This window comes from Sceloporus occidentalis, unplaced genomic scaffold (assembly GCF_023333645.1).
Source record: "Sceloporus occidentalis isolate IW3139 unplaced genomic scaffold, rSceOcc1.0.p SCAF_6, whole genome shotgun sequence".
NCBI classification, from domain to species: domain Eukaryota; kingdom Metazoa; phylum Chordata; class Lepidosauria; order Squamata; family Phrynosomatidae; genus Sceloporus; species Sceloporus occidentalis.
Genome location: NW_028316986.1, coordinates 80058616 through 80074775, shown reverse-complemented (window position 1 = coordinate 80074775; position 16160 = coordinate 80058616). Strand labels below are relative to the sequence as shown.

The following is a 16160-nucleotide window of genomic DNA, read 5'->3' as shown; positions in this document are numbered from 1 at the left end:
GGCCATATCCTGTACCTTCCCCTAAGATGTAAATTGGTTCATTCAAGGGGAGTACAGTAAACCCATCTACATTAGTAAATCTACTCAAGGGTGACTAAAACCACTGACTAGAAGTATCTCAGCCTTGTTTGGATTAAGCTTCAGATGTGTTCAACCTTGTCCAATCCAAAATAGCTGCCAGAAATCAGTTCAAGATTTCTAACTGCTAATCTTGAATTGTGATCTGGAAATGAAAGAAGAAGTGGAATAGAACTCACATGCTAGTGGCACCCAAGCCCAAATATTCCCAGGAAATTTCATGAAGATTGGGATATGCAAAGTGCTGCCCTGAGGCTGAATGTGGGACTCAGTGTCACTAGCACCAAAGCTACCAAGGCAGTTTTAGCTCAAAAACCAGACAGGAAACTAGACTGGAAAGATTTTTAAAAATCAGTTTCACTCAAGAAGATTCATCATGGATATGCTATCATGTATTCAAGCGAAAACTGTAGGTGGAGGACTCCCTGCTAGAAGGCATATCTGATATTTTGATTTGAAAGTAGATGTATATACTTTTCTCACATTGTTATTCCACCTTGTTTATATTGCACCAAGGAGAGGATACGTGAAGTTATCTGAATGTTCAAAATTGCTACTGAGATGTTAGGTAGTATTATGACTTAAAATCATTGTATGAAACAGGTGAACAACAGCATGCATGACTTTTTAGTGACCTACTAAAATTTGCAAGTCATTGCCAGTTAATATTGTGTTTTCCCATTTTTGAAACAAGTCAAACAGCTGATTTTCCACAGCAACAATGCTCATAATATGTGTGCTAAACTGAGCTAAATTTGTGCCCTTGCTTATTGTTTGTGCTTGTTAATTGAGAAAAACAATGTGTAGTGAACTTACTCTTCAAAATGAGGCAAATTAGCATCCATCCAATGTCTACTTGCCTTGCTTGAGCTTTAGCATGGCGTGAATTAAAGGGGAGCAGTGTGAAACTTCTTGCCATGAAGAAAAATTTATATAAATCAAACTATTTTTGAGTGAAAAGGCAATACCACCAAAAAAATCTTCACCATTGAATTTTTCATTCACTTGGTGAACCCCATCCTCTTGCCCAGATATTACTTTACTTGTCAAGGCATGCACTAAAAGCACCAGAATTGTGTAGCTCGAATCTTCTCATCTCAACCTTGGTACTTTTCTCTTCAAATAAGAGAGCAGATCTGATGCCAGAATGTTCTGTGTTTTGAGATCCCCTGCTAAGAAGTGCAAAACAGGGAGGCACAGCATGCCACATTAAGGATAGTGTTGTGACCTAGGTCTAGAATTTCTGAGACTTGTTTGCTTTTTGTGGAAGTCTGAGCTTCAATATTTGCCCTAGGTGCACAAAGCTCTTGACAAATGTATGCCCTTGCACTGGTAGGACATTTTTAGGGGTGGACAGCTAGCTGCACTGAATATCCAGTTCAGCACTGCAGTAGCTGCAACACTAGTTGGAACAGGGAATAGGTTGGGGAAAATCCAGAGTATCTCTGAAAAGCACATTACAGGCATACCTCGGTTAACAAGGCTTCTGACAATGGAAGGTTTCTTTATGTTGGGACATCCCTTTTGCTTCTTGTCCTCTGTCTATACTGATTTTTTAGCAGCCTTGCCATAGGAAGAATAGAGAAACACAGGTTTTTTTGTGTTGGGCTGCAGCATTATAGAAGCTACGGAATGCTCTTAAACACATGAGTGGCACTACATTGGAGACTTCTGATGACAAATCTGTACTTGGGTCAAGAAGCAACTGTTAGAACATAATATGGAGAAATAGAATGGTTTTCAATTGGCAAGGGGATTAGGCAAGGCTACATTCTATCATGCTACTTGTACAACTTGTATGCATAAAACATATGAAGAGCAACAGGAAAAGGAGGGGTAAAAAGAAGAGGAAGGAACATCAACAATCTGAAATATGCTGATGATACCATGCTACTAGCAGAAATCATCACAGACTTAGAATATCTATTAAATAAGGCCAAAGAAGAAAATGCAAAGGTAGGCTGAATGCTGAACATAAAGAAAACAAAAATAATGGTCATGTAGTATCTACACAGATTAAACCTAGACTATGAAATAGTAATTCCTGCACCTTGGATCAAACATTGACCAGAATGAAGACTGCCATCAAGAAATCGAAAGAAAATTAGGAATCGGAAGGAAAAAATTCTAAAGAGTAATGATGTACAACTGAGCGCTAAAGTTAGAATCATCCAAGCTATTGCATTCCCCATTACAACATACAGGTGCGAGAGCTGGAGAGTAAAAAAAGTGGATAAGAAGAAAATTAATTCATTTGAATTGTGCTGCTGGAGAAGAGTACTAAGAATACTTTGGGCAGCCAAAAAGACAAGGAAATGGGTCCTTGAACAAATCAAGTCTGAGATCTCCCCGGAAGCCAAGCTGATCAAACTGAGGCTGTCGTACTTCAGCCACATAATGAGAAAGCACAACTCATTAGAAAAGACAATAATGCTAGGGAAGGTGGAAATAAGTTGAAAAAGAGAAGGACTGCAAGTTAGATGGACAGACCTTGTTAAGGAGGTCACAAGTATGAATTTGCAGGACCTAAGCAGAGCAGTGGAGGACAGGGGGGCTTGGAGGTATTTTATTCACAGGGTCACCATGCCTCAGAGTCAACTCAAGGGCATTTAACAACAGCAATGATGAAGTAAAAGCTTGAGTTAGGAATGAATGAGATTCTTTTCTGGCCAACCTGAGTTTGCTTGCTTACAACAGACAAGGTAAATAAACAGTAGTTGCCTCTAGAATCCCTTACTGAGCAACATATAAAGAGCAGATAACTCTACTTCCTCAGATACCCCCTCTTAGCACATTAAAATAGCATAGATCTATACATGTGGCCACCAAGATAATTGAATTCATATGGAAGCTGGATGCTAGGGAAAGAAAAAGTCATCCCTGTATGTATTTTGAAAGAAACTTTTGAATGATTTCTTCAAGCTTCACAATGTTTTTGTTTACTTATGCAAGCTTTATTTTACCTGGTTGTTTTATTTTACATTTGCATATTGTTAGTTTTTGATTAAAGGTTTGCTGAAATATGTCAAACTGCTCTTCATTTTTGTGGTGCATGCACTTATGCATATTCCTTACATGTTATTTCTACCTCTGATACCAAATTTTCTATTAAAGAAATAAGGTGCAGGAAGACATCTACTTTATTAACTGATGTATACTTGCACATATTTGCAGTGAGTAAAAAGAGATATGAATGGCAAAGGAGGGCTACCTCAGGGCTTGGAGCTGAATGTGACTCTTCTTGGGGACCCAAATCCAGCTCTCTGGGGTTCCCCAGAAGACTATTCTTCCAGCTTTTGTATGGGCTTTCCCTCATTCTAAAAGCTTTGTTAGTGGCAGTAAGAGCTTGAAGCTCAGCTATCCTGATATTTTTTTATCACCTTCTTTTGTCTATGGCTCACTGTTGGAATGTGTCCCTCCAGAGCCTGTCTTACATTGAATTACTTATCTTTGAGACAATGAAATATCTAGTTATTTTAAAGCATTGTAACTAAAATAGTAACTAATTACTCTTCGAAGTACCTTTTCAAGCTCTGGAGTAGCTGTGAACCATTGTCTCTCTTGTGATTTAGACAGCCTATCTAGGCAACATGACAGTCTTTTAAATTCCAAAAAGCATATTGTGGTAGTACCTTTATTTTGGCAACTGAAAAGGGCACAAAATTATTCAATTTTTAAGACCTTTTACTCTCCCAAAAAAGCAAGCAAGCAGGGAGAAGGACTTGTTCTTGAAGCCATGTTGTCTTGAGATGTCATTTCCAGATGGAAGGTTTTTCAAGTGTGAAGCAAATACATTAAACATAACAGCACTAAAGCTTCAAGCATTGACTCCTTGTTTCAGCAAGAGCTATAACATAAAAACTTAATGATCATTAAAAAAACTCTCCTTCAGAAAAAAAAACCTGACAAATTAGGAAGCTCCTTCCTTCATAAGTACTAATGTTATCTAACTAGTTTTATTTCAGCCAGGCCAGAGTTTTATTATAACATGTTTCTTGTTAACTCTTCAACATCAGTATTCGGAAATGGGCTTTACATTTCCATACAGTTGTACAAAGGATTATAATGAGGTGCATGAGTGCAGAAGCAGACAAATGTGTTTTTTTCATACTTTATTCATGATGATTTTATGGAGTGATTCCTGATTGTGTGTATACACAGCCATTTCACCTGCGGCTCTGGTAGACAGGTTTGCCTGGGTCTTGCATTTATTTGAAACAACTGCAAAGCCTGTTTAACCACACAGGACAGTGGACAAACATATATTTCTTGTAGAAGCCATGCCTTTTGCAGGGCCAAACTAGACAGGGTGCTAGTCATGCAATTAGCAATGTGGACTTGGACCCAGTATAGATTAGAAGAGCTCCAGTGTACAGAGTTGAAAGGGTATCAATACTTTCCTCTACACTGTGGCCCCATACAGACAGGCCAAAATAAAGCTGCTTAGAGTCACTTTGGAGGTATGCTGTTTAAATGATTCAGGTGTACTAAGAGTCCAGAGGTTGCTCCAAAGCTGCTCTCCAGTCCTTAGGACCGGATCGTGGCTTTGGCTGGGCTTCCGGACTCTTAGTATGTATGTATAATTTAAACAGCATACCTTCAAAGTGACCCGAAGCAGCTTTATTTTGGCCTGTCTGTATGGGGCCTGTGTTTCCAATCCAGAGTTCTTCCTCTGCCTCTTTGAATCATAGAGTTGCATGAGACCACAAGGGCCATCCACTCAAACTCCATGCCGTACAGGAACACAGAATCAAAGCACTCCTGGCAGATGGCCATCCTACTTCTTTTTAAAGACCTCCAAACAAGGAGATTCCACCACTCTCCAAGGGAATGTGTTCCACTGTCGAACAGCTCTCACTGTTAGGGAAGTTCCTCCTAATGTTGAGGTGGAATCTTTTTTCCTGTAGCTTCATCCATTGTTCTGTGTTCTAGTCTTTGGAGCAGCAGAAAACAAATTTGCTCCATCCTCAATGTGACACCCCTACAAATACTTAAACAAGATTATCATATCACCTCTTAACTGTCTCTTCTCCAGACTAAACATAACCAGCTCTGTCAGTCTTTCCTCATAAGGCATAGCTTCCAGACCCTTCACCATTTTGATGGCCTTCTTCTGGACACGCTCCAACTTGTCAACATCCTTTTTGAATTGTGGTGCCCAGAACTGGACACAGTATCCTTGGTGAGGCCTGACCTAAGCAGAATTAAGTGGCACTATTACTTCCCTTGACCTAGCCACTATATTTCTTTTGATGCAGTCTAAAATTGCATTGGCCTTTTTAGCTACCACATCACATTGTTGATTCGTATTCAACTTGTGGTCTACTAGGACTCCTAGATCCCTTTCACATGTAGTCTTATTAAGCCAGGTGTCCCTATCCTATATCTATGCATTTCATTTATCCATCCTAGGTGCAGTACAGTCAGCCCTTCTTATACACTGATTTTTTAAACATGGATTCAAGCATCCACGGTTTGAAAATGTTCAAAAAAAGTATAAATTTACCTTGATTTTCCATTTTTTAAAAGGGACACCATTTTGCTATGTCATTATATTTAATGCGATTTGAGCATACACGGTTTTTGTTATACATGGGGGATCTTGGAACCAAACCTCAGCATATAACAAGGGTCCACTGTACCTTGCATTTCTCAATGTTGAAATTAATTTTGTTAGCTTTGGCTCAGCTTTTTAATCTATTAAGGTCATTTTGAGTTTCGGTCCTGTACTCTGAGTGACCCCTCCTAATTTGGTGTCATCTGCAAATGTGATAAGCATGCCCTGTATTCTTTCATCCAAGTCACTGATAAAGATGTTGAATAGTTCTGGGCCCAGGGCATAACCATGTGGGTCCCTACTAGTCACTTTGGTGGGAATCCTTTGGGTTCGGCTAGTCAACCAGTTACAAATCACACTGTCTAGTCCACATTTTACTAGCTTGTCTGCAAGAATATTGTTGGGGACCTTGTCAGGGACCTTACTGAAATCAAGATATGCTATATCTACAGCATTCTCTTCATCTACCAAGCTGGTAATTTTATATAACAAAAGGAGATCAGATGACTTGTTTCTCAGAAACCCATGTTGACTTTTTTTTAATAATGGCATTGCTTTCTAAATGTTTACAGACTCACTGTTTAATTATCTGCTATAGAATCTTTCCTAGTATTGATGTCAGACCAACTCGGCAATCATTGCTGGGATCCTCTTTTTTCCCTTTTTGAAGATGGGGACAATGTTTGCCCTCCTCCAGTCTGCTTGGGACTACTCTTGTTCTCCAAGAATTCTAAAAAAATTATTGCCAATGGCTCTGAGATTACATTCGTTAGTTCATTTAATACCCCTGGATGTAGATCATCTGGTCCTGGAGACTTAAATTCATTTAGATTAACCGAGTATTCCTGTACTTCCTCTTTACTTATTCTGTGCTGCATTTCTGCTTTGCGTCTACTGTTTTCATTGGAAGAAATGCTTCCATTAGCACCAATCTGGATTTGTCTTCCAATGTAGAGAGTAAATCAATCTGGATTTCTCTTCTCTAGCAAAGAATAAGAGGGGGGAAATTCAGATTTGGGACCACAGTAAGAGGGACCAAACCTCTGTTAACCCAGAGAGGGTCCCAACTGGGCCCTAGTAATAGTGGTTTGAGCATAGGACTAAGACTCTAGAGATCAGGGTTTGATTCCATGCTCAGCCATGGAAACCCACTGGGTGACGTTGGGTGAGTCACACTCTCTTATCCTCAGAAAACCCCATTATAGGTTTGCCTTAGGGTCACCATAAATAAAAAAATGGCTTCAAGGTATACAACAACAAAACCTACACTTTTTTTTAAAATCCAACTATATAATTACTTTTACATGAGTTGTATCTTGTTTAGTCTGTCCCTCAAAACATTCAACACAATTAAAAAGAAATATTATCGCCATTCATATTCTCCAATTGCTCTTGGTATGAAACAGCCATAGGAATATATTTGGCAAAGCTAGTTTGAACTGGGAACACTCTAAATGGGTGTCAGCAAAATGTTACAATCTGCTGCCTGTCATAATTAGCAGTTTTGTGGTTATTGAGAATGCTGAACTGAACAAACTCAGTGACATCTGTTGAACCGGCTGCCTCCCCTTAGACCCAGACTGAGATTATTTCTCTCTCTTTCTCTGTTGGTGTTTTAAAGATGGTAGCAACTGAGTGTGGAAATCAGACTGCATACTTTGTTCACTGGATAAATCTGGACAGTTTATTGGAGAGTTCTGTCAAAAGACAAACATATATGGAAGAACAGGACCATTTTGCTGGTTAAGTCATGAAGAGAGTGATGATATGGTGGGGTTTGTCAAACAAATGAATGATCTACTACTTCCATTCCAAAATTTGCAGTAAGGCTTGAGGCATTACCATACAAATACAATACCAGTTTTAAATATCTATAAAAGTCCATTACTAGATTTCATAATTTATATTCTATTACTATGCTACACCTCTCTGTACATTCAGGATAGAAAGTTGAGTTGTTGTTGTTTTAAAATTACATATAGGAGAAACCAAAAGCTTCTCCGTTTAAGCTGAGTGTTTTGAATGTTTAACTCTTTAGACATGTAGGTTTGAATTCCTGTGTATTCAGTTATGTTAATATTCAAACAGGATTGTCAACCCACACCCCTTTTTTTAATTGAGACACTTCTCACCTTTAATATCTATATGGCAGGCAAGTGCCACATAACATTGCATTGGAAATAGCTGTGCCTATTGAATGCAGGTAGGGCACATAAAGGAGGAGTGTGTTTTCATTTGCTTTTGAAGACTTCAATTGTTGCAGATTTTTTTTCATGTTTGAGGTGGAAAGAATCAAAGGTTTTAAAAACATAGAATGTACATGAAAGTCAAACTGATATGTTTTTCACTATGTGAGTGTTTGATAGTGAGCTATGTTTAGCTATGAGAAAAATCTAACAACCACATACCTTCCAACTGTCTTGATTGTTAGGGACAATCCGAATTATTCTTGTCATCCCACTTTTTTCAGCGGCTTTTGCAAATGTATCTCTCTCTCTCTATTTCCACTCTGGCAGCTTTCAAGAAAGCGCTCAAGACGGATCTCTTCCGGCAGGCCTTTCCAACTTAGTTACCCTCCCCAGATATAGAGATATTTGTCCCCTCATCTGTCTATTTTCCCCCACCAATGTTCTGCCTATTTTTTGTTTGTTCAATGTTTTTAATGTTTTTAATGTTTTAATATTATTACTGTTTAATTCTGTTTTAGTATTGGGAATGGGGTTGGTGGTAGGTCTAGGGTTTGATTTTTTTAACTCTATTGTAATTTGTTGTATTTTATTGTTGTAACCCGCCCAGATTCTTTGTGATTGGGCGGGCTAGAAATAAATCTATTATTATTATTATTATTATTATTATTATTATTTCTTCCACTTTCCCCTTTTATCCCCAACTTACTTGCATTGTTATGAAATGAGCTCAAAGTGTAAACGTAGTTCACACTCAGCTAACACAGCAGTGGGAAGAGGAGATGCAAGGTGCAATCTTGCCCTTCCCAGTAGGCTTAGGCAAAAGCAAATTGCTTTAGCCTCTCCTAGCTGGTGTATTTTTCCTTGTTAATACCTTTTGCCATCTTGATCACACTTGATGTTGTTTAATGACATACATTTCATTTTTTCACCTGTGAAATGTTGCAGTGTATGCAACCACCCTTCCAAGGCAACCAAAGCCATCTCTGTGCCACAAACGAGGTTTAAAACCAGATTGAAATGGATCAAGACAATCAGATTAACTCAGCACCTGCTGGAGCGCAGAGGCTACCAGACATTCTAATACCTCCACTTCACCATGGGACTTTGGATACTTGTTCTAGGAAGCCCTTTTAACCAAGTCCTAACAACTGACTCCTTTAAGCTGGTAGACTCCTTTATGCACTGACCAATCCATTCCTCCTCCATTTCTGACCCAAGAAGGGTAAGAATTTAGAACACATGCAGTGGCTCTTCCTTCTCAAAGGATCCTGTCCACATTCTTGGGCTACACAAATTGAAAATAATCCATTACTGTTGGGCAAGCACAAATCTAAGTTGCATTTATTTGAATTGTATCAACTGTTGAGTCCAACGTGGAGCAGATCTGAGTGCTTTTTGCAAAATGTAGTGCAAATTTTTTATAATGGGCTTTTTGCTGGTCAGAATGTAATATACCTATGACCACTTCAAACAGTTCTTCCAGATGGCTCCTTGCAGGTAACAATGATGGCACAAAATTACCACTAGCAATTTTCTCATTCCAGAGATCAACAGGACTTTGACAAAATCACCTGCTGAAATAAAAAGAAAATCCCCCAAAGCCATCAGAATACCATTTGGATCAATCAGCTTTCTAGGGTCCCACATTCAAAGTTAGAGGTCTCTAGAGCACCCTAGTCTAGAATGGAGATAACCAAGGCACTAAGCAGACCAAGGACATTTCAGACTACTATTTTTGAAATACAAGGTTCCTGAATCTTCTTCACGTATCATCAAATCATAGGACTTTATCAGACTGGCAAAAAAGACAGGAGCATAGCGATATGCTCCCATCAATATCGCGCAACAACCCAAGATTATCACACAATATCACGATTATCACACAATTATCCTGTGAATAAAGAAGGATTCTAGCATCGCTTTTTATTCATGGATTTTCCAGTGAATAAAAAGCGGTGCTAGAATGCTTCTTAATTCAGGGGGTAATCATGACATCGTGCAGCACTGTGTGATGATCTTCACGTCTTTTTTACCAGTCTGATAAAGTCCACTGACTCACAGAATCAGAAGGGGCCCTATGAGCTATCAGGCCCAGCCCTCTGTTCAGTGCAGAATTTCTGAATAGAAAATCCCCAACAGGTAGCTGTTTAGCCTCTTTCTGAAGACATCCAGAGAAGGAAACCTCACCACCCCTCTAGGCAATTGGTTCTATTGCTGAACCACTCTGATATTCTAGATATTGTTGTCTTGATAATATCTTTTGCTGCTTGCTCCTCTATTTCCCATTTCTTCAAATGCATCCCAGCCTCAAAGGCAGAATATACCAAGAGACTGAAGACAGGACTTTGGCCTTTTTGCTGACATACTGCTTAGCTCTTCCTGTTGGAATTCTAGCAGTCCCTGGAGAAAGCCATCTTCATTAGCCAAAACTGAAGCAGGACAAAGTAACTTGCTTATAACTTCCCAAGTCCAGGGTTCCAACCAAGAAGAAATGGGAATTGGGTTCTAACAACTGCCCTCTACTCATGGGATCACCATATGCTGGCAGGCAACTTGAAGCCACGCACACACACACACACACCAGGAAGGAGTAAACAGTTGGTCATTTTCTTTCCTACTGTTCTTCCCTGTCTTCTCTGATAGTTAGAAGTATGGTCTGGTCTGTAAACCAGATACCAGGGTCACAGAAAGCAGCTTTGGAACCTGATGAAAAATCCCCCCCCCCCCCCAACAACAAAGCTGGACTGGCTAAAAATGTTTAGAGAGCATTTTTGGTTGATGACACAAATTTGTAATCCATTATTCAGAACTGTGTGTTCACCATACATACAATATATACATATTTAGAAAGAGAAAGAGCACAAAAGAGAGAATGCATTGAGAACAGAATTATATTCTGTTCAAGAGTTGCTTGTTCCCAGTAAAGAGAAATGTAGCCAAGTCATCTCTTCATGCTTATTTAGCATCTAGTATTGGTATTGAGATATCAGAGAATTCACATGCTTGTACCATGACTCTGTTAGTGATTAAATATGTCAATCATGCAAAAATTAAAATAGGCAAGAAAGTACATTTAATTTATTATTAGTCTGTTCAACAAAATTGATTCCTAGGACTGTGAAAATGTCTGTAATCTCTCTAATATGATGCATTTAAAAGTATTTTTATGCATTAACATTTTTATATAATTTCTTTCAACAAAGTTTTCAAGGCAGTTTGAAGAGTTCACTGTATATATTCTGCACTGAAGGACACAAGATACAGAAACCAGAAAGAACTTGTGAGCAGGCTAATGAGAGTGAACAAGAAAATCATTTTGCTTGAATTTTCACTGTCTCCTGACACTCATGGCATTTTGATTGAGAAGGACAGGGTTTAGTGTGAGACTGGCCTCAGGAAGATTCAGTTCCAAACCTATTTTCAGAACCAGGATTTGATATAAGTTTACCTCTAAACATGTAGAGCACATTTTTGTCACTGCTGGACTAGCATAGCTTGCCCAACCATGGCTACTGTCACACTGCAGAATTAAAGAAGTTTGACATTGCTTTAACTATTGTGGCTCCATACAGATTTGAAATGAAATCCAAACAGGATGGAATAAATGTCATAGCTGGTGCTGCCATAAAATAATCTTGGACAATAGAAATATTTGGATATTTAAAAGCCTAAATCTAATTGCTAATCTGACCTAGAGTAAACCCACTGAAATCAATTGCTGATTGGTATGTCAACACATATGTATGTCTCGTTGATTATACTGTAATTGGGACTAGCAATTAGATTTAGGCCCTTGTTACTCTTGTTGCTGTTGTTGAAATTAAGCTGGGAATTCTATGTCTAATAATTTAAGTGTAACTCCTCGCTAAGATCAAGGCTTTCTTTTTCCTCTTTCTTTCTTTTGACAGTAACTACAGAAGAAGACATTAGTTTTCAAGTCCAGAATTCAGGCTGCATTTGTCTGCACACATAGTGTGAAATAAATTTCACTGAACACAAAGAGGCTTACTTCTGAGTAAATAAGCATAAGGATCTTGTAGGGCCTTTGAGACTAAGGGGCTAAACAGACCGGCATTATACACTGGCATGGAGTGTGATGTATACCCAGCCACCACTATGCCAGCATCACGCTGCATGACAAACGCACAGCGGGGGGTATCATGGCACTCTGTTGGAACAGCGTTTAAACAAGGTGTGCCAAAAGAGCGCCAAAAAGCCACTGCCACAACAGCAAACATACCTTTTTGTCTGCACTAAAGTGAGCGGCATTCAGTGCCAGCAAAGCCTGGATTGGGGCCATGTTGTGCGGTTGCTGTGGTCCCAATCCGGTGCTGAAAAGGGCAGCAGGATGCCACTCCAAAGGAGTGGTCTGTCAATCCCCTAACGGAAAGAAAGAAATTGGCAGTATGGTCCACCAAATGCATCTGAGGAAGTAGAATGAAGTCTACAAAAGCTCATGCTGCCAATTTTTTGCTTTTAGTTAGTCTCAAAGGTGGTACAATGGACCCTTGCTATGTGCTGGGGTTTGGTTCCAAGATCCCCTATGGATAACAAAATCCATGGATGCTCAAGTCCCATTAAATATAATAACATAGCAAAATGGTGTCCCTTATAAAAAATGGAAAATCAAGGTTTGATATTTGAAATTTATACTTTTTAAAAACATTTTTAAACCGTGTATGCTTGAATCCGTGTATAACAAATCCGTGTATAAGAAGGGCCGACTGTACAAGATCTCTCTTAAGTACTGATTCTATAGACTAACACAGCTATATTTTTGAATTCTAAGCATAAGGATGTTGCTATAAATGATAAGAAAAATGAGGTTAGAAAACAGAAGCAATGTAAAACTTAGGTAAGGAAGAATGCTGTAATCACAACCCTATGGCAACAATTTTCTACTAAATTCCATTTTAATGTATATGGGGTGGATTATACACAGAGAATACATAGCAGTACAGTTATTAAAATGAATAAAAAATTTCTGAGCAGACTAGATATTTGCCAGGGGCAAATCCAGAAACAACCATTGTTAGGGATTTTGCCATGCATATTACTAACAAACTCAAAATTGGGTTTAACAGGCAATTTTTGTGTGTGGGAGAAGGGCTTAATACCCTGTGGAGACTTCCCTGAGACATTAATTTAAAATAGTGCCATAAGGGAAACTAAGAAGATAAGTTTGCAACTCCTTTGATCATTATGAAATGCCATTTTTTTTTGTCTTAAAAAACAACAACAGGCATTTCATTCCAATTTATAAAATTGCAAAAGTAGTGGTTCTGCCTAAATAACCAGTGGCCTAAAATGACCCACAGATCCAGAGGATCAGACATGGGGAAGGAATACAGAAGCTAAGCAGATTCTTCTATACAGAAAGGAATGTTGATTCTCCATCAGGCCTTATTCTTTTCTGGAAGGGAAGATGGAGACAGAACAGACACCTCAAGGATGATCCCTTCCATTGAAAGCAGCTATCCCCAAATATACCTGTCAATAACTTTGTTGCTGTTGTTATGTGCCCTCACATCCTTTGACCTATGGGGACTCTATACCCTGGTCTCCAGAGTCTTAGTCCAAAACTCAAACCACCAGGCCATGCTGGCTCTCATCTGCTAAAAGTCAGCAATTCTGCCAGAAAGGAGAAAACGGAAGGTTTCCCTCCTTCTGTTGCTCAGTCGCAATTTAGGATGAATTGCAGCTGATTGGGCAGCTACCTGGCTAGTCATTTTACACTTTACTGTCCTTCCATCCCAGGAAGGCAGGCAGATGCTCTCTTGGCTCACTTCCTAGCTGTCAGTTTTCTCCCTTTGCCACTCTTTCTCTTTCCTCCAACCTCAACAATTTGCAAAGTACAAGAAGCACCAGGGCAAAAACCCAAGCCAAACCCAGATGTCCAGCTGATACTGCAGAATCCAAGGAGAGCAGCTTGGGGAGGGAAATGTATCCTTGGCTCCCCCTCAGAAAGGCAAGGGGAATGTTCCCCCCCCCCCCTCAAACCTCCTCCTCATGTGTGGCTCCCAAGCTGCATCCACACTTCAGGCAGTCAAAGTGGGCCCAGACTGGACGATTTCTGAAGTGTGGCTACAGCCATGTTGGGGATGGGGAGGCTGCTTTCCCTGGCGCCCACCTGACATCCCTCGCCTTTGTCAAAAGGGCTGCTGCCCAAGAAGGCAACATTGATGTCTCCTTTCATGAGGGAGGGCTTGGGAAAGAAAGAAGTGAAAATCCAGCAGGCTGCAGGGAGGAATAAGGGACGAGGTTGGTGGGTGAGAAGAAGCCCAGCAGGTAAGGGCCAAGCAGAGAAGGAGGGGAAAGGAGAGAGAGGGAAGCCCTTTCTCCTCACCTCTCTCAGAGTCAGGGGCCATTTCAAGGGGGCTGTACTTCCTCCTGGACATCTATGTGCCCTCCTCACCTCTCTCAAGGGCCATTTGGGAGGGTTTATTTCCTCTTGGATATCTATATGCCCTCCTCGTTGCTGTGAAGGGCCATTTTGGGGAGTTTATTTCCTAATGGGCATTTTGTGCCCTCCTTAACTCTCTCAAGGGCCATTTTCGTGTGTGTGTGTGTGTGGGGGGGGGTGTTCTTTCGTCCTGGACATATGTGTGCCCCACTCATCTCTCTCAAGGGCCATTTCAGTGTGTGTGTGTGTGTGTGTTTCCTCCCGGGCATTGTGGGTGCCCTCCTCGTCTCTCTCTCAAGGGCCATTTGGGGAGGGGATTTTTCCTCTGGGCATCGGCCTGCCTCCCTCTTCCATCTCAGTCAGGCAATACCCCCCTCCCTCCTTCTACAGAGAGAGAGCCCTACTTCTGCCTCTCCTGCCTGGATGAGTTTGGCATCTTTGGCTCCCCCGCCCTCCAGTATCGCTCTGGCGGAGGAACCCGGGAGACACACACACACAACACACACACATGACACACACACTCCCTGGGCATGGAGCGGTGGGGAAGCCAGCGCCCCTCCAAGCCTCCTCTCCTCCCTCTGCCTTTCCTCTCCATCCCTGAAGGGAAGCAGCGGCATCCCCCTCCTCCCCGGGGCTGGGGCCCAGGGCTCCCGGGGTGGGTCTCCCCCAGCCCCGCCCTGCCTGCCTGCCTGTCTCCCTCGCCCTTGGCTTCCCCATCCCTCTCTCCGCCTCTCCTTCTCCCTTCCTTCCCTCGTCCATCTTCTGCCTTCTCCTCCATCCATCTGCCTCTGATTTCTTCCCAGCAGACATTTTCCTGTCCGAGGCTGAGGTTGGAGGAGATGCGAAAGGGGAAGGAGGCAAATAACAATAACCACAACAACAATAATAAAGAAGGATAGAAAGAAAAGAAAGGGGGGGGGGGGTGATGAGCCTTACCGGCCCCGCCTGGCTGTCTCTGGGCGCTTCTTGGAGGATCCCCGCCGGGAGCGAAGCCAAGCAAGGCTGCTGGTCCCTTAGCGGAGCTGCTTCCCTGCCATCCGCCCAACTTCAGCACCCAGAGAGCGAGGGAAGGAGGGAGGGAGGGAAGGAAGGAAGGAAGGAAGGAAGGAAGGAAAGGAAGAGAGGGGGAAAGCGAGGGAAGGAGGGAGGGAGCGAGGGGAGGGAGGCCGCTGCGCATGCGTCTCCGGAGCAGCGCTGGCCCCGGCGGAGCAGCTGGAGTTTCCCCGCTTTTTCCAAGCCTGACTCACGGCTACAAGGCAAAGGGAGGGGGACTGGGCTGGGTCCTCCTTTCCCCGGACCTAGCCTTCTCCCCGGGAGGGAGGGAGGGAGGGATTCCCCCGCCTCCTCCGTTTGGAGCAGGACTAAGGAGCAGGGATGCCCACCAGGGTTCAGAGCCTTTCTTTGGTCATGATGACACCCGCCCCCCCCCCCCCCCCAGTTTTTCTTGAAGGTCCTCCATTTGAGAGTCTCCCTCTGCGGGGAAGAGCAGGCTCCGTTGTTCTCCAGCACCTGCCTTCCCTTTCAACCTCTTTCTCTCCCAAAAACGTCCTCCATTTGCAGCAGGACTAAGGAGCCTGCATGAACGTTTATACCAGCGTTTCTAGCTTCGAGTGGGGAGCGCCCTCCATTTTGGACCAATGTCCTCCCTTTGAAGCAGGACTCAGGGGCATGCATTTCCATTTGCTTAAGTGTTTCGAGCTTCTAGCGGGCAATGCTCTGCATTTTTCGCGAATGTCCTCCACTTTTGTTTGTCCTCCCTTTGAAGCAGGACTAAGGAGCATTTGCATTCCCATTTACAGAAGTGTTTCTAGCTTTTAGTGGGGAATGCCCTCCGTTTTTGCTGTATGTTCCCTCTTGGGCGTCCTCGCCCTCCATTTTTGGTGAAGGTCCTCCACTCTTGAACGTCAGGACGAGGGAGCATTTGCATTTCCCT

At 41.9% G+C, this 16160-nt stretch overlaps 1 protein-coding gene across 2 annotated transcripts in view; it reads right to left on the bottom strand.

Annotated features, from left to right (window-relative positions):
- Positions 1-15330, bottom strand: part of RGS17 (regulator of G protein signaling 17) — an 87201-nt gene extending 71871 nt beyond the window's left edge. For both annotated transcript variants that reach the window (XM_089530169.1, XM_089530170.1), the window contains exon 1: positions 15164-15330. The gene's annotated coding sequence lies outside the window, so the exon portion shown is untranslated. The remainder of the gene's footprint in view (positions 1-15163) is intronic.
- Between the last annotated feature and the right edge of the window lie 830 nt (positions 15331-16160).